A 19,197-nucleotide genomic window follows, 5' to 3' on the forward strand; every position below is an offset into this window, starting at 1 on the left:
AGTGCCCTAACAAGGACTCCTCCTCTGTAGGACCAATGACTCATGCATGACTGAGAGGGAGATGAATAACACAAAATGTCTTAGAATCCTTCACCCACTCTTGTTCATCAGGCAGGGCTATAGTTACTATATGAGCCTGGTGCACATTGGGAGATGGGGCACCCAGACTTCCATGTCTGCTCTATGTACTCAAAGAGATTTTTGCTGGGTACAGAGTGCCTAATCCATCCAAATGTGTTTGGAGTATCTTCATTTATCAGTGGTTGGGTCCCTACTCTCTACTCCTCCACTGTGTTCATCTTGGAAACCTCCCCCATTGTTCATTTTACTTTTCATTTCTGGGTTACTTATTCTGTTCTATTGATCTATGTGTCTATTTTTGTACTAGTGCCATGCTGTTTTTGTTGTAATAGCTTTGTGGTATAGTTTGAAGGGTAATGTCATGCCTCTGACTTTGTTTTTCTTGCTTAAGTTTGCTTTGATTATTCAATTTTTTTTTTTTTTTTTTTTTTGCTTCCATATGAATTTTGGACTTGTTTCTTTTTAATTCAGAGAAAAATGGCTTTGATAATCTGATAGGAATTGCATTCAATCTGTGAATTGCTTTGGGCCATGTAGTCATTGTAACAATATTGATTATCCTCTTATCTACAATAATGGAATTTTTTTTCCACTTGTTTATGTCATCTATGATTTCTTTCAGTTTTGTAGCTCTCCTTGTAGAAGTCTTTCACCTTATTGGTTAGATGTATTCCTAAGCAGTTTTTATTTGTGGTGATAGTAAATGGAATTGAGATTTTATTTGGTTCTCAGCTTGAATATTGTTGGTATATAAATATGCAACTGATTTATGAGCATCAATTTTTTATCCTGAAACTTTGCTGAAGTCACTTATCATTTTACATTTCATTCATTCATTTATTTTATGTATTCAACAAATCATATATATGTGACAATTTAATTTTAAAGTTGTAGGATACAAGTCAGAATTGTGTACATAAGTGGTTTAGCTACAGGTAACATTTGGGTCTCCCATTGGAACTCACTTCACCTAGATTAGAATCAGGCACCCTTATTGATGTTAGGTGTTCCCCATTCTTCTTCTCTGGCAATGTCCTGTTGCTACCAATCCCTTTTTGTAGTATTATGTTAGGTGTCCAGGGTCCACTTATGAGTAAAACCGTGTGATACTACATTCTTTTATTTATTCAACAAATATTCTTAAGAATAAATAGCTGAGGAAATTTTCAAGCTTCCATAGAGCTTACCACTAGTAAAGAAAATATTTAACATTTACAAGGAATTCTCTCAGTATCCCCCTTAACTGAGAGCTATTATCTCTATCTTACACATGAACAAAATGAATCTAAGATAGTTTTTAAAGAGTTTATTAATTAGTGATAGAATTTAGATTTAAATTTGAATGTTTTCAATTACTAAGTTAAACTCTTTCCAATTTATAAATTATTTTTAATTTAAAAAAAATTACAACTCTTATACAGCCACCAACTTTTTAATAACTTTATATATATTTTTTATTTTAAAATTGTGGGGTACATTTTAGGGTTAGCTATACAAATATTAACTGTGCAGGTACCCTTGTTGATAAGGTGTGCCCCCTCTTTCCCAGGCAGATTTCCACTACTGTCAATCCTACCTCCCCACCCCCCCTCTACTACAGTCAATCCTTTTCTTATAGTATTGTGGAAGTTGTTCAAGGTCCACTTATGAGTGAGAATATGTGATACTCAGTCATTTGCTTCTGTGAAAGATCACTCAGTATTGCAGATTCTAATTCCAACCAGGTTGCTGTGAAACTCATGATTTTTTTCTTTATGGCTACACAATATTCTACTGTGTATATGTACACATATACACTGGATTTTTTAATCCAGTCCTCTTTTGATGGGCAGCACAGTTAGTTCCATGTTCTTGCTATTGTGAACAATGCTGCGATAAACATACATGTGCAGGTATCTTTTTAATAGAGTGTTTTGAGTTCTTCTGGGTATATTCCCAATAGGGGGATTTCTGGGTCATATGGAAGGTCGATTTTTAGAAATTTTAGGAATCACCACACTGTTTTCCACAGAGGCTGTACTAGTTTGCACTCCCACCAGCAGTGTAGAAGTGTTCCTTTTTCACAACATCCTCTCCAACATCTGTTATTTTTTGAATTATTGATGATGGTCATTCTGACTGGAGTTAGGTGGTTTCTCAGTGTAGTTTTAATTTGTATCTCCTTGATGACTACTGAGGCTGAACATTTTTTCATGTATCTGTTGGCTGTTTGTATGTCTTCTTTTAAGAACTGTATATTCATATCTTTTGTCCATATTTTAATGGGGTTGTTTGTTTTTTCTTTTCAGCACATTTGAGTTCCTTGTAGATCCTAGATTAGACCTTTGTCAGACATGGAGTTGGCAAATATTTTTGCCCAGTCTGTGGACTGTCTCCCTGCTCTCTTGATGGTTTATTTGGCTTTGCAGAAACTTGGTTTGATGAAGTTCCACTTGTCTATCTTATCTCTTATGGCATGAGCACTTCGGGTTTTGATCAAGAATTGGTTGCCAGTTCCAATTTCCATAAGAGTGTCTTCTGCATTTTCTAAGGTTCTTATAGTTTGAGATTTTACGTTTAGGTCTCTGATCTATTTAGAGTTGATTTTTGTGTGGGGCGATATGTAGGGGTCCTGTTTCAATCTTTGGCATGTGGTCAGCCAGTTTTCCTAGCACCATTTATTGAATAGGTTTGTGTCTCCCCAGTGGTTGATGGTGGAGGCTTTGTTAAAGATGAGTTGGTTGACAAATTGAGGTTTTGCTTCTGGAATCTCAATTCTATTCCATTGGTCTATATGTCTGTTTTTGTACCAGTACCTAGCTGTTTTGATTATTGTAGCTTTATAATACAGTTTAAAGTTTGGGAGTGTGATACCTCCTGCTTTTTTTTTTTTTTTTTTGCTGAAGATTGTCTTGGCTATTCGCGGTCATTTATGTTTCCATATGAATTCCTGTATTGCTGTTTCTAAGTCTGAGAGGAGTGTTGCTGGTAATTTGATGGGTATTGTGCTAAATCTGTAGATTGCCATAGTAGAATGGACATTTTAACAATGTTGATTCTTCCAATCCATGAGCATGGATTATTTTTTCACTTGTTTTGTCATCTTTGATTTCTTTGAGTAGTGTTTTGTAGTTTTCATTGTAAAGGTCTTTCACATCTCTGGTTAGGAAGATGCCAAGGTATTTCATTTTTTTTTGTGGCTATTGTGAATGGGATTATGCTTTTTATTTGGGTTTCTGTTTGTTTATTATTGGTGTATAGAAATGCAATTGTCTTTTGCACATTGTTTTATACACTGAGACTTTGCCAAAGTCCTTTATCAGTGCACGGAGATTTTTGGCAGATTCTCTGGGGTTTTCAAGGTATAGAATCATGTCATCTGCAAAGAGAGATAACTTGCCTTCCTCTTTTCCTATTTGGATACTCCCAATCACCTTCTCTTCTCTGATTATTCTAGCCAGGACTTTCAAAGCTTTGTTGAACAGGAGGGGTAAGAGTGGGCATCTTTTTCTTATTCCAGTTTTCAGTGGAAATGGTTCAAATTTCTGTCTGTTTTTCAGTATGCTGGCTGTAGGTTTCTTGTAGATGACTCTTTCTATATTGAGGTATGTTCCATCTATGCCTAGATGTTCGAGGGTTTTTATCAAGAAGGGGTGCTAGATTTTATCAAAAACGTTTTCTGCATCTAATGATATAATCGTGTAGTTTTTGTTTTAACATCTGATAATGTATTTAATTACACTTATGGTCTTATGAATGTTGAACTAGACTCGTATTCCAGGGATGAAGCATACTTGGTCGTGGCCGATTATTTTTGAGATGTGTTGTTGAATCCAGTTTGCTAGGATCTTCTTGAGAATTTTAGAACCTATGTTCATCAAGAATATTGGCCTGTAGTTCTATTTCTTTGTTCGGTCTTTACCTGGCTAGGTTATCAATGTGATATTAATTTCATAAAATCATTTGGGCAGAGTTCCATCTTTTTCAATTGCCTGGAATACTTTAGATAGGATTGGTATCAGTTACTCCTTGTATGTTTTAGAGAGTTCTGCTGGAAAGCCATCTGGTCCAAGGCTTTTTTTTTTTTTTTGTAGGTAGTTTTCTTATGATATAGGCAATTTCCTTGATTGCTATTGGTCTATTTAGGGTCTCAATTCCTTCTTGTTTCAATCTGGGGAGGTTGTGTGATGTAAGAAAGTCCTCCATTTCCTTTAGGTTTTCAAGTTTGTTTCCATACAAGTGTACATAGTAGTCTCTGATAATCTTTTGTATTTCCTCAGGATCAGATGTGGTTTCATCTTTTGTGTTTCTGATGTGTTTATTTGGGTTTTTTCTCTCTTTTTCTTGGTCAGTCTAACTAGGGACCATCAATCTTATTTATCATTTCAAAGAGTCAGTTTTTTGTTTTGTTGATTTTTTGTATTATGTTTTTATCTTCTATGTCCCGGATTTGGGTTTTTATTTTGGTGATATGGATTCTTCTGCTGAACTTAGGGTTTTGATGGTCTTGCTTTTCCAGCTTCCTTAGGTGACTTGTTAGGTTCTTAATTTGTGATCTTTTCACTTTCTTCATGTGCGTTTGTAGAGATATGAATTCCCCTCTTACTACTGCGTTTAGGGCATCCCAGAGATTTTAGATAGATGTTTCTTTATTTTCATTTATTTCCAGGTATCTTTTAATCTCTATTTTGATTTCCATGTTGACCCAGGAGTTGCTTTGCATTGTACTGTTTAGTGTCCATGTCTTTGTGGATTTTGGGGGAACTCTGATGGTGTTGATATTAATTTTTATTCCACTCTGGTCTGAGAAGATGCAGGACAAAATTTCAATTTTTTGAAATTTGTTTATGTTTGATTTATGGCCAAGGATGTGGTCTATCTTAGAGCTTGCTCCATGCAGTGATGAGTGGAATGCATATTCTATGGTCATTTGGTGGAGTGTTCTGTAGGTATTGATTAAGTCTATTTGGTCAAGAGTCACATTGAGGTTCCAGATCTCCTTGCTGATTTTTTTGTCTTGATGATCTGTCTAGTGTTGTGGATGGGGTATGAAAATCCCAGCTATTATAGTGTTAGAGTCAATAACTTTTTTAAGTTTGCCTAGAAGCTGCTTTATGAAAGTTGGTGCTTCTATGTTGGGCACACATATGTTTAGGATGGATATTTCTTGTTGTTGAATTGAACCTTTTACCATTATGTAGTGACCTTTTATATCTTTTTACATTTTTGATAGCTTAAAGGGTATTTTGCCTGATATTAAGATTGCAACTCCAGCTTTTCTTTTGTGTTCCTTTCGCCTGAAATCTTGCTTCCCAGCTTCTTTGAATCTGTGAGTGTCCTTTCTGGTGAGATAAGTCTCTTGGAGACAATATAATGTTGCCTCATGATATTTTATCCATTTTGCCATTCTATGTCTTTTCAGTGGTGCATTTAGTCCATTCACATTCAAACTAATTTTTGAAATGTGAGAGTTTATCCCTGTCCTAAGGTTCTTATAGAGTTGTTGTTGTTTCTGTTTGCTGTCTTTCTTTTGATTTTATGATTGATTCATGTGTGTTTTCAATCTTTTTCTTGCAGTCTTGTGAAGAACATTGTCATTCTTTTCTCCTTTTCTTCTGTGTTTAATACTTTCTTTAGTGTTTCTTGTAGGGCTCGTCTAGAGGCAGCGTAAGATCTTGGGGATTGAATGCCTGGGAAAGATTTTACTTCTACCTCACTGATGAAGCTTAGCTTAGCTGGGTGGGTTATTTTTGGTTGAAATTGTTTATCTTTGAGGACTTTCAAGATTGGGCTGCATGCTCTTCTTGCCTGAAGTGTTTCTATAGATAAATCTGCTGCTATTCTAATTGGTCTTCCCTGGTAGGTAGTCTGATCTTTTTCTCTTGCTGCTTTTAGGATTTTTTCTTTTATACCTACTTTGTTGAGGCAAATTATTATGTGTCTGGGTGTTGGTCTTCTCATTTGCTTTCTTGTAGGAGTTTTCTGGATCTCTGTGTATGAATGTTCTCTGGATCTCTGTGTATGAATGTTTGTATCACTGATAAAATGAGGTAAGTTTCTTGAATGATTTCATGGAATGTTTGTTCCAGGGTGGTCTCCATCTCTCTTTCTGCCTCAGGAAGTCAATTACTTTTAGGTTCAGCCTCTTGAAATAATTGCTTATCTGTTGAAGGTTTTGCTCTCTCTTTTTAAGCTTCTTTTCTATGTTTTTGACAGTTTGCCTTAGTTCTATATTTTGGTTCTCAAGCTCTGAGATTCTTTCTCCTGCTTGCCTAATTCTACTTTCCATGCTTATTAGCTTGTTATTTATTTCCATCACAGTATTCTTCACTGCTGTTATCTCTGTTATCAAGTCCTTCCTGTTTTCCTCTTGTCTTTCCTCAATTCTTTTTATTCTCTCTATTAATGTCTTGATGTCTGGGTCTGCAGTATGTGACCAGTCATTCTAGGGGCTCTTCATTGTTTACATTCTGAAGTCTGTTTTCTTAGTGTCTGACTTCCCAGGGGTCAATGTGAGACCTGTATTCTTCTTTTGGTTTTTCTTCATTTGTGTAGATTTCCCCCCACACACATACACATACTTTTTGCTTCCCCCCTTCTTTAATTCTGTTGTTCAGGAATGGTGGGGTTGCTTTTACTTCTGTTTGTTCAATCTCCTATTCTCCTTATGTGAATTCTCTAGCTTTGTTCATTTCTGAAGTTGGGCTGTGGTTTGGGGGCCATACCTTTTTGCAGTTTTGAGATTTAACTGAGGGGGAAGCTGTGATTCAAAATCTATCTGCAGATCCCAGTATCCACCGACAGGTGTATGGATACCCTGAAATCCCTTCCCACTCCCTTGCAATCTGTTCATGCAGTGGGGGTATAAGTTTGCTTGACACTCACCAATTTTTCTGATAAAAGAAAGATCTTTAAGATAACTTAAGGTAACTGATTAAAAATATTCTGGATAAATTCACAGGTATAAAGACAATGATCATTTTAAAATTAAAATATAAATTAAATATAAATCTAATAAATAATGTGACCCTTTTCATAAAGGATAGACTTTGACATTCTAAAACATGCATCTGGATGTCAGATATTGACCTAAAAAATATTGAGCTGTCTTTATTTTTTTCAACTTGCATGCCTTGTTTTTATTGTGAAAAATATAATCTTCTTCCATGTAATACAAAATACTAAGTCACCAAATGCTTTCCACCCAAAGTTGGATAATTATTTGTGACTAGGAAAAAGTGTGATTCATCTACAGCTTTCCCAAATTAAGCATAACAATATGGTTGACGCATCACTCTAATGGACATAAATATGCCCCAGATTCATATTATACCATTTGCCTTTTTATACTTCTTTTGAGAAATTGAATTACCTTGAGCAAGTTGTATGCTATGCTTTGGTAGTTCATTTGCAAATAATAATAATAATAATAATAATTAATAAATAATAATTTTTTTAATGTTAAAAGAGAATTAGATTAGGTCATTTATTTCCAATTGGTTTTCTAGAAGGCTTTATTATGATGCCTGACCTATGAACTCAATATTTTCAAAAAATCTGTGTTAATCATCTATAAAGAAGTAATATAATTGTTAAGGGACAATTTAATATTATTTCTCAGTCTTTTGGCTAAGATCAAGCATAGTATCTGTTCTTATCAGTTTAATATCTGATATGTCCTCTATTTGAGAATGCAATATTAAAGGGATTTTTGGAACTCAGGGACAGAAAAGATACTTGTCTTATCCATGGCATATGTAATTCTAATACAACAGTATTTGCAGAAATGGTATACCCTCAAGGAGAAATTATTAATATAGAAACATTTAAATTTTTTTTCTTTTAAATGTGATAAAGTACTGCATTACATAAAATTAGATCTTTTGATCTAAAGTGTATCCATCATTTTATATAATTTTTGTCAAATGGAAAGAATCAACATTTTACTTGGTTTACTATGAGTAAATGTTTCCTTATCTTTGGATGTTTACTATACTAAGGTATTTCAAAGATGAGTTGGAGAACTCTTAGAGGCCAAATAGTTCCAGACAGAAATCCATCACAAACAGATACTGTTAAACTTTCTTTAAATTTTTGCAATCTTATGAGCCTTTCTTCCTTCTCATTTTGAAATAAGAATTGTTCTTAGTTTTTACTTAATATAAAAGAAACACCGTCCTAGAACTCTTTTGGTGAGAGTTTAAATTAAGCATTACAACTGGATTTATATTTTGTTTTTCTCATTACAGAAAGCCAAGTCAGTAATCAGTGCTTTTTCAAGGTTGTAATTTTCCTTTTAGTTGGTACTTTAAAAGAATTATAGATATTCTTCTTTTGTTCTCAGTGTTATAGCAAATAGTGAGCCTTTTAATATTTCTCAAGACTCTTTTTTTATTCATGTATAATAATTATTACTTTCTTATTAATTGTGAGCTTTGATTTAGGTAAAAATGTTTATTTTATTGTCAAAAAGAAGATTGGAATATAGAAAGTTTCCTTTTTAAAAGGCAAAACGATGAAAGACATACCAATAATTACTGGAAAGTTACTATTTAAAATGAATATTTTATATTAATGAATTACTTCTATATCAGCTATTATTTTTACTTTTGTCAGAACCTAATGACTTTCCAACTTAGTATATATTTTTATTATTAGCCTCCCATAATTTCCTTAAATTTTATGATTCCAAGGGCAGTATATATATATCCTTATAATCCACCTAATTTTAATAGCAGTTTGTCTTTAAAATGCTTTACAGTATGCAATGATCAAAGTTAATGTTCATAAACATTTGGAAAAATTATTGTATTTACATTTTATAGTTGGAAACCTGGAGGCTTAAGTGACTTGAACAAGATAAATTTAACTAGTATAAGATTTGTTTTTGTAACTAAATATATTTACAAATTTGATTTTGATACATTAATTTATTAATTAATGTATTTCCTGATTATTTAATGAGACATATGTAGCAATAAAGACTCATGGAATCTTTCTTTAATTAGAATATATATTGCATTATAGAAAAAAGATAATAACCAAGCAAACAAACTAGGACTTTTCAAAGTGGTATGAAGGGGTTAAGAAAAGAGGTGGCTAGGCATGATGGTTCACACCTATAGTCCCAGCACTTTGGGAGGCTGAGGTGTGAGGATTGTTCAAGCCCAGGAGTTCGAGACTATCCTGGGCACTATAGTGAAACCTCATCTCTACCAAAAAAAAAAATCAAAAAATTAACTGGGCATGGTGGTGTGTGCCAATAATTCTAGCTATTCAGGAGGCTGAGGTGGGAGGATTGCCTGAACCAGGAGGTTGAGGCTGTGGTGAGTAGTGCTTATGCCACTGTACTTCAGCCTGGGTAACAGAGTGAGCCCCTGACTCAAAAAAATAAAGAAAGAAAGGAGTAGAGAAATGGAACAGAAACTGATGGGTTCAGAAGAGAAGATTAACACTTTTATAGACCAAATTTTCAAAAATGATATTTTTAAACAAATAATATTTTACTTTAGAAATGAAAAATGAGAGAAAGAAAGCAATCTGTAGGTCTGGGTGAAGTTGTTCCATGCAGAAGAAATAGGAAAGTCAAAATTCTGGAAGTAAGACAAAACTTGATCAGTGTAACTTAAAGAAATAGTTTGATGATACAAGAAAGAGATAGAAAGAAAAGCATGACTTTAATAAATAATGGATGGTGTAGAGAGACAAAAGGCTGGAAAGACATTCAGAAGGCAAACCATGAACTTTTGTGAGTAGTTGGAGATGGGGGGAAAATTAAATGGAATCTACAATTGCCAAGGATGGGTCATTTTATCTTTATCAGTATACTAGATCAAACTCAGATTCCATATGACTAGAAAAAGACAAATAATCTAGATTCCAAATAAGTAAAAGTTTAAGTGTTCTTTTTATCATGCTTATGAAAGTAAAATTAAACTAGATTATACAAGAAAATATAGTTCAAGAGATGAAGGTAAATTGGTGTACATATATGTGTGTGTGTGTTTTAATCCTTACTGTGTTATTCCTTTTAAGAAAGGACAAATTATTTTAAATAATCTCAATAAAATTTATAGATTACGTACCTGCTATCCCTACATATTAGTGCCATTACTTTTTAAAAAATAAATGTTTTTGAAAATTTAAATATCTTTTCTTCCTTAAATTTATGAATTAATATCAGAAGTAGTGCACAAGGATGGTGCAAGCATTTTGAGAAGTAACATATTCCTTATATGTTTTCCTTATATGTTTTACCAATTGGAGAAAGATCACAAGAGATTCAGGTAAGGGTCCAGTTTTATTCTTCTGCATATGGATATCCACTTATTCTAGCATTATTAACTAGCATTATTTATTAAAGGGGGTGCCCCTTCCCCAATGTGTGTTACTGGTATTTTTGTTTAAAAATAAGTTGGCTGTAAATATGTGGATTTACTTCTGAGTTCTCTATTCTATTTCACTAGTTTACATGAACATTTTTATAGAAATACCAGACTGTTAATAATGTCTAGTTTTTGAGGTTTTTGTTTTGTTTTGTTTTTTTGAGTTGGAGTCTCGCTCTGTTGCCCAGACTGGAGTGCAGTGGCCACTCCTGGTCACTGCAGCCTCGACCTACTGGCCTCGGGCGATCCTTCCACCTTAGCCTTCCAAGTAGCTGGAACTACAGGCACGTGCTACCACTCCTGGCTAATTCTTTTGATTTATTGTAGAGATGCGGTCTCGCCAAGTTGCCCAGGTGGGTCTTGAACCTGCGGACTCAGGCAATCCACTCTTTAAATACAAAAAATGTTGAACTTTATCAGCTTTTTTTACATCTATTGAAGATCTTTTTTAAATCTTTCATTGCATTGATGTGATTTATCACATTTATTGATTTTATATGTTGAGCTATCCTTGCATCCCTGGGAGAAATCTCACTTGATTATGGTGTAGTTTCTTTTTGATGTTCTATTGGATTTGAGTTACTAGTATGTTTTGAAATGTTTACATCTATGCTTAACAGGAATATTGGCTTGTACTTGTTGTAGTTGTTGTTGTGTCTTTGGTTTTGATATCAGGGTAATGCTTACTTCATAAAATGAATTAGGAAGAATTTCTTCCTCTTTCATTTTTTGGAATATTCTGAGAATTTTGTTAGTCCTTCCTCAAAATTTTGATAGCATTTGGTATTGAAGGCATTCAGTCCTGAACTTTTCTTTGTCAGGAGACTTTTATTACTGATTCCATCTTATTACCTGTTATTGATCTCTATTTCTTCCTGATTCAATGTTGGTAGTTTGTCTATGATTAGAAATATTTTCATTTCTACTAGGATTTCCAGTTTGTTAGTATATAGTTGTTCATAGTAGTCTCTGATCACTTTTTGTGTGTCTATATTATCACTTATAATGTCTTATTTTTTGTTTCTGAATTTATTTGAGTCCTTTTTTTTCATGACTAGCCTAGGTAATATTTTATTGAGTTTATGTTTTCAGAGAAACAGCTTTCTATTTTGTTGGTCCTTTGTATTTTTGTTTAATCCTCTTTTATTTAGTTTTGCTCTGATGCTAAGTATTTATTTCCTTCTACTCATTTTGTATTTGGTTCTTGCTTTTCTGGTTTCTTGAGATAAATCATTAAATTGCTTATTTAAGGTCTTTCTACGTTTTTGATATAAATGTTTATTGCTACAGATCTCCTTCTTAGAACTAACTTTGCTGTATCTTATAGGTTTTGGTATGTCATATTTTAATTTCCATTTGTTTCCAGAATTTTTTCAATTTTCTTCTTAATTTTTTTCCCTTACCCAATGGTCATTCAGTACTATGTTGCTTAATTGTCAAATTTTTATACATTTTCTAAATTATGTCTTATTAGTTGTTTGCAGTTTTATTTCAGTGTGATCTGAGAAGATACTTGATATGATCTTGATTTCTTACAAATCTGTTGAGACTTTTTTGTGTGCTAATAGAGGGAATTTCCTGAAGAATGTTTCATGTGCTGATGAAAAAATGTGTAATTGGATTGGTAGCTGTTAAATGCAATGTTTCATAAATGGTTGTCAGACACATTTGGTCTAAAGTGTGTTTTAAATTCCTTGTTTCTTTGTTAATTCTCTGTCTAAATGATCTGTCTAATGCTGAGAGGGAGGTGTTGAAGTATGCAACTACTATTGTATTAGAGTCTATCTCTCTCTTTAGATCTAATAATGTTTGCTTTATATATCTGTGTGCTCTGGTATGGGGAGCATATATGTTTAAGATTGTTATATCCTCTTACTGAATTGATTCCTTTACCATTATATGAAGACATTCTTTATCTCTTTTAAACATTTTTGACACAGTGTTTATCTGATAAATGTATAGCTATGTCTACTTGCTTTTGCTTTTTGTTTGCATAGAATAGCTTCTGATATCCTTTTACTTTCAGATTACGTGTGACTTTAGAGAGAATATGAGTTTCTTGTAGGTAGCACACAGGTGGTTCATGTTTTCTTATCCACTCAGCCAGTCTATATATTTTAAGCAGAAACTTTAATCCATTTATAGTCAAACTTATTATTGATATCTGAGTTCTTATTTCTGTTATTTTATAAATTAATTTCTGCTTGTTTTGTAGGTTCTTTCTTTTTATCTTTCTTTTTCTCTTATTGTTTATCATTGTTTTCTCTTATTGTTTATTTCTCTTATCATTTGTCATTGTGGTTTGATGGTTTCCTGCAGTGATAACAGTTGAGTCTTTTCTTTTTCTTTCTTGTGTATTTGCTCTATCAGTGGATTTTATACTTTCTTGTGCTTTCACACTGGTAGATATTGTTCTATTGTTTCTAGATACAGGACTCCCTTAAGGATGTTTTGTAGTGCTGGTCAAGTGGTGATAAATTCTCTCAACTTTTGCTTATCTGGAAACACTTTATTTCTTCTTTTCTTATACATAATGAATAACTTTAGTGCCTATTGTATCCTTGCCTGGCAGTTGTTGCTGTTTTTTGTTTTGTTTTATCCAGCACTTTGCATGTATTATTTCATTCTTTTCTGGCCTGTAAGGTTTATTCTGAGAAATATGCAGTAATCTGATAGAAGTTCTTTTACAAATGACTAGATGCCTTTCTCTGACTGTTTTTCAAATTCTTTTTGTCTTTCACTTTTGACCATTTAAATATATTGTGCCATAGAGAAGACCTTCAGGAATTAAATCTGTTTCAAGATCACTAAGCTTCCTGTTTTGGGATGTTTAAATCTCTTACTAGGCATGCAACATTTTCAGCTATTATTTTATTAAATCTTTTTTAATATCCATTATTAATTTCTCTTCACCATCTGGGACATCAGAAATTAAAATGCTTTGTCACTTTATGATGTCCCATATATCACATAGGCTATGTTTATTCTCTTTTGTTCTTTTTTCTTTTGTTTTACGTGCTTATTCAAGTTCTGGATGTCTCTTTTGAGTAATCTAGTATATGGCTGAAATTTTTGAATGCATTTTGTATTTCAATTAGTGAATTCTTCACTTCCATAATTTATTTCTTTTTTCAATGTTATCTATCATTAAATATTTCATTTATATTTAAATTTTTTATCCTTTGTATTGGTTTTCTGTATTCTCTTGTATGTCCCTGGGCTTTTTAAACTTATCATTTTGAATTATTTTTTATATATTCATTTTTAATTGGAGTCTGTTGATGAAAAATTATTGTATACCTTTGGAGGTGTCATATTTTCTTGTTTTTCATGTCCTTATGTTGATATGTGTGCATGTGGTATAACAGTCACATCTTTTAATTTTTAAAATTTGCTTTATAGGAAAGGACCTTCTCCTTAAGATGTATCTATAATGTAGGTTGGGCAGACACTTTGGCTTTGTTCTGGGTGTGTGCAATAATTTGATTTTTTTCAGCTGTAAACAGACTCAGGGGTGTTTGATCTCCTCAGTGGCTTAGGGCACAATTGTTAGTGGTGAAGTTTCACTGAGGCTGTGGACTCCAGGCAGTGGCAAATTGAACATGCTTTTCCTAGAATCCCAGCATGGTGCATGTGGGAACCAGTGTTAGTAATTCCAGGATGGCTGATACTCTGGATTCCAAGTGGCTTGTGTAGGTGCCAGCAGCAGCAGCAGTTGGCCTGGTGGAGATGTAGATTCTCAGGGACTTGGGCAATGAGTGTGGTATGGATGATGTCAGTAGCAGTGGCAGGGCAACTCTCAGTCTTCCAAGTGGTCTGCACTGATGTTGGCAGTTGCTGAGAAGGCCGGTCTCTAGACCCAACAGTGGTGCATATGGGTGGATACCAGGTATGTTGGTAGTTGCAGTTTAGGTAGGCCTGATATGTTCTATAAGGAGTTCTCAGTTGCCAGCTGTGGTGGACTCGGCTGGGTCATACCTGGTTCCCAGATGACTGACGTTTGGGCACTGGGTGGGAGCTTGCAAAGCTGCGTGGATCTCTTCTTTGGCCCCCAGGTGGTGCATGCAGTTATTGGTTGTGAGAGGAAGGGATAGGTTGTTTCCTAGGTCCCCAGCAGAATGTTAGGTGGAAGTGTCAGCAGCTGCATGGCTGCCATGCTACTGAGAGGATGGAGCTGCTTTCAGTGACGGTAGCCATATACAAATGTCTGTGTAGTATGTGCTTCACTCATGCTTTGATTCCAGTGGTGGCAGCCTGCAGCATGTCCTTCATAGGCAAGGGAGTTTGTCCTTGGGGCATAAAAATGCACAACGGATTTGCTGCTGTGGAAAATAAGGTCTTTGCCAACAAATTGCTAGCTGTAATGGGTTCCATTCAGGGAATATATTTGGGCTGCAAGGATGTGGAAATGCAGGAGCTTTGGGGTCCCTGGGTAAGATGAAGTTTGGTGTGGACTGGTTTCTCAGTATGGCACCTTGCTGTAGCTGCCTAAGACTCAGGGAGTGTGTGAGATTCATTGTAAGCCCCTCTCTGAAATAATACTATGCTCAGTTTTTTATGTTAGTCTCAAAACTTATGAGGTTTAAGGGCTCTCCTATGGCTAAAGTTGCAAAAGTCTGTGTTAGAAATATAGGGTGCTAGGAGCCTATATTTACCTTTTTCTGAATTGAAGACCTCTCTAGGCTCCCAAATGATCCTGGCAATGTAGGCAACTTCGTTTTGTTCTTTTTCTTCTTTTAGGTATTTTCTGTCATTCCTCTGTTGAATTCCAGTTTTCTCCCTTAGATTATTTATTTGAAGTGTGATTATCTACTCACAATTTGGTTATTTATTGTAGAGAAGGCTAGTACCAGATGCCCCTAGTCAGCTAGATGTTTTAAAGTCTCTTTCTAGACTAGGACATTTTACCGAGAATTTTTTTTATTAGATGGTTTTAAATAGATATAATGCAGTTTGCATCTTTCAAACAGTTTATGCATTTTATCTAAGATGCTGGAATTATGAACCTAGCACTTTTCATACTATTCCCTTATTATCCATTAAATGCCTATGGGATCTATAGTGATGCCTCCTTGTTTATTTTTTATATCTTTAATAAGTATTCCTTCTGGGTTTTTTTCCTTTGTCATACTGGCTATAAATGTATAAATGTGTTATATGCACTAATGTTTATAAGTAACTAGCTTTTGTTGGCATTAACTTTTAAAATTGTTTTTCATTTCTCAATTACACTATTTCTGCTTTTCTCCTTATAATTTTCTTCCTTCTCCTTTCTTTGGGTTTAAGTTATTTCTATTTTTCCTGACTTCTTAAAATTTGATTTTTGGTTATTGGTGTGACACTTTCATCTTTTATACATAAGCACTTAATATTGTTTATTTCTCTTAAAGTACTGCTTTTGTTGCATCCTACCAATTTTTATATACTCTGTTTTTATTTTTATATAATACAAATATTTTCTCATTTTCCTTAATATATTCCTTTTGATTGATGGGCTATTTAGAACTATGTTATTTAATTTACAAACATTGTTAGTTTGCTAAAGTTGCCATAGCAGACTGAGTGGTTTAAACAACAGAAGCTTATTTCTCACAGTTTTTGTGGCTAGAAGTCCAAGGTCAAGTTGTCAGCAGGTTTGGTTTATTCTGTAACCTCTTTTCTTGCCTTGCAAATGCCTGGCTTCTTTCTGTGTTTTTCTCCATCTTTTATTTATATATATACATCCTTGATGTCTCTGTCAGTCCTAATTATCTCTTCTTACAAGTACATCAATCAGAGGGGATTAGGACTCACCCTAATGACCTCATTTTAACTTAATTACCTTCTTAAAGTTTCTGTCTCCAAATTTTGAAGTATTTGAGGTTGGGGTTTAAACACATAAATTTTGAGAAAACACAAGTCAGCCCGTAGCACAAATATTTTGAGATTTTATAAAATATATATTGCTGATTTTTTAAGTTGAATTCTGCAGTGGTTTAAGAAAATACTTCTATGATTTCAATTTTTAAGATTTTGTTAGGGTTTATTTTATCCTTGGATTATTATCTTTCTTGGTGAATATTCCATGTGCACTTGAAATAAATGTATATTCAACTATTTTTAGATAGGGTCTTCTAATGTTAATCAAGCCCGGTTGATTGATAGTGTTATTCAGGTTTTCCATAAAAATACAAATTTTATGAACACTTGTACTATTATTCATTGAGATAAAAATGTACACGTACTTGACTATAATTGTAGAGTCGTTTATTTCTTTTTACAGTTCGATCAGATTTTGCATTTTATATTTAGAAGCTCTCTAGTGAGGTGCATATACATTTAGGATTATCGTACCTTCTTAGGAAGTTAGACTTTTGCTACTACGTAATGGTTTTCTTTTAACCTGGTAATATCCCTTGTTTTGAAATCTCTGATATTGATATAGCTTTTCCTGTTGGTTATGGGTTTTTGTTGTTTGGTTGCTATGGTTACTCTCAATATATTACAGGCTTTACCGTTTCTCTGTGATTGTATGTTTGGAGTGCACACTGGTTTGCCAAAAGGTTTTCCTCTATATCTACTCTACTTTCATCTCTAGGTCTTAATTTTGTGCATGTGCCTCAGAGAGCCTTTCTCTGCTTTTGTCTCTCTGTGAGTAACAGGCTGCTGTTACACGTTACTCAGTGCTTGCTGGTGTGGTGGTCAGGTGGGAGAAAAACATTCACTGTCGTTCTGTTTTCAATTTACTGTTTCAGTCTTAGGCACACATTGTTTTCCTGTGTCTCTGGTATAGAGTTTTCTCATTTGTCCTATCCTGCTCACTACTGCAGGAGTTTCTAAGGGTCTGGGCCCAGGGTAAATTTATGCTCCACTACAGGAGTTGAGATTACTTGCTTAATTTTCCTCTTTATCCTCCCTTAGACTCTATCTGTCTTCATGGTGTCCTAAAAGTCATAAAGTTTTTGCTTTTTACGGATGGTTGAAAGGTTTTGCTTTCTTGGAGAGATAAGAAGCTTGCATCTGGAAAGAGTTTTGTACCTTTACCATAGCGACTTCTTTCCCTTCCCAAAGCCTATGTCATGTAGGATACTTTTTAGGACTTTTGTCCTGTCCTTGATCTTTCTTTGTGAGTGTTTGGTGATAACTGTGGAGAAGAGCTGTGAGTAGGTGTGAATATCTCTTGTATCTGCAGCCATAGGGCTTCTTTATTTTCATGCTAACCCCTTTAGCAATTTGGTTTTAAAAAATTGGGTGAAGTATTAACCAATTTTATGGTGTCCAGCATTACCTGTCACAGGTAGACAAGTGATCACATCATGTGGCTTCTTTGATGCACCTGTATTTCTTTAGATTTGGGGTTACTTAGTTGACTTTTAATCTCAACACTCTGAAAGACTTAAGAAAAGCTGCAGACTTTTGTTCTTTATCATTATTTTGTTATATGGAAGGAAGTAATGATCTTTCCACTTTGTGTCTTAAGTCAGTGTCAAACATCTAAATATCTACTTTTTAAAAATTCAAAATGAAAAGTTTCCATTGAGTTTGCTTTAGATTTGAAATACATTATCTTCTCTTTTGAGTCTAAAAATATGCCTGAACTACTAAATATAGTTTTGGTTTTTGATCAGTTCTTTATGACATCAAGATGCTATAAGTTATTCCCTTGATATAAAACTATTAGGAAAATACTCATATACACTTTCTATTAAACTCTGATCTTTAATTTTGTTTTTAAAGATATATCACAGACATCCATGACAGGTATTCTATATTCTACTTTTAATTTTTTTTTTTCTTGAGTTGGAGTCTCACTTTGTTGTCCAGGCTGTAGTAAAGTGGCACACTCGCGATCACTGCAACCTCGATCTACTGGGCTCAGGCGATCCCTCTGTCTCAGCTTTCCAAGTAGCAGGAATCACAATGCCAAGCTAATTTTTTGATTGAATGCAGAGATGAGGTCTTGCCAAGTTGACCAGGCTGGTCTCAAACCCCGGGACTCAGGCAATTTTTTCACTTCTGCCTCCCAATATGCTGGGATTGCAGGCATGACTGATTATTTTTAATTTTTAGGAAGCCAGGATAAATTAGTCTCTTTTTATGTACATACTTTCTTCCTTAAATAGCTCCAGTAGATATTGACTTTCTTATATGTAAACTTCAGAAACATATCAGATTGAGTTGTCTATGCCATGAAGGATCCTATTATTTAATATAACCCTAGGAAATTTACCAACTATTAATCTGGTTTATGGGTTTTCCTTTAAACCTTATCTTTAGAGTTAAATAAGAATCATCTAATACTTCAAAAGAATGTTCACTTGTAATAACACATAATTTATTTTTATTTCCATGATTTTATTTTTGAGTTAGGCTCTTACCTATATTTCTTTCAGTTTCAATTATTCTTGTGATTATTCTTACCATTTGAGTTATAATGCTTATATTGCTGACCCCTGAGCAATGCGGGAGTTGGATGTGCCAATTCTCTGTGCAGTCAGAAATTCATGTATAAATTGTGACTCTCCAAAACGTTAACTATTAATAGTCTACTGTTGACTGAAAGTCTTATTGATAACCGAAATAGTAAATAAACACATTTTCTGTTATGTGTATTATATATTATATTTTTTGCAATAAAATAAGATAGAAAAAATGTTACTAAGAAAATCATAAGCCGGGCTTGGTAATCCCGCACCTTTGGAAGGCTGAGGTGAGTGGATTGCCTGAGCCCGCGGGTTTGAGACCCACCTGGGCAACTTGGCGAGACCTATCT

This window comes from Carlito syrichta, unplaced genomic scaffold, assembly GCF_000164805.1.
Source record: "Carlito syrichta isolate Samal-C Ts95f unplaced genomic scaffold, Tarsius_syrichta-2.0.1 Scaffold305058, whole genome shotgun sequence".
In the NCBI taxonomy this organism is placed as follows: Eukaryota; Metazoa; Chordata; class Mammalia; order Primates; family Tarsiidae; genus Carlito; species Carlito syrichta.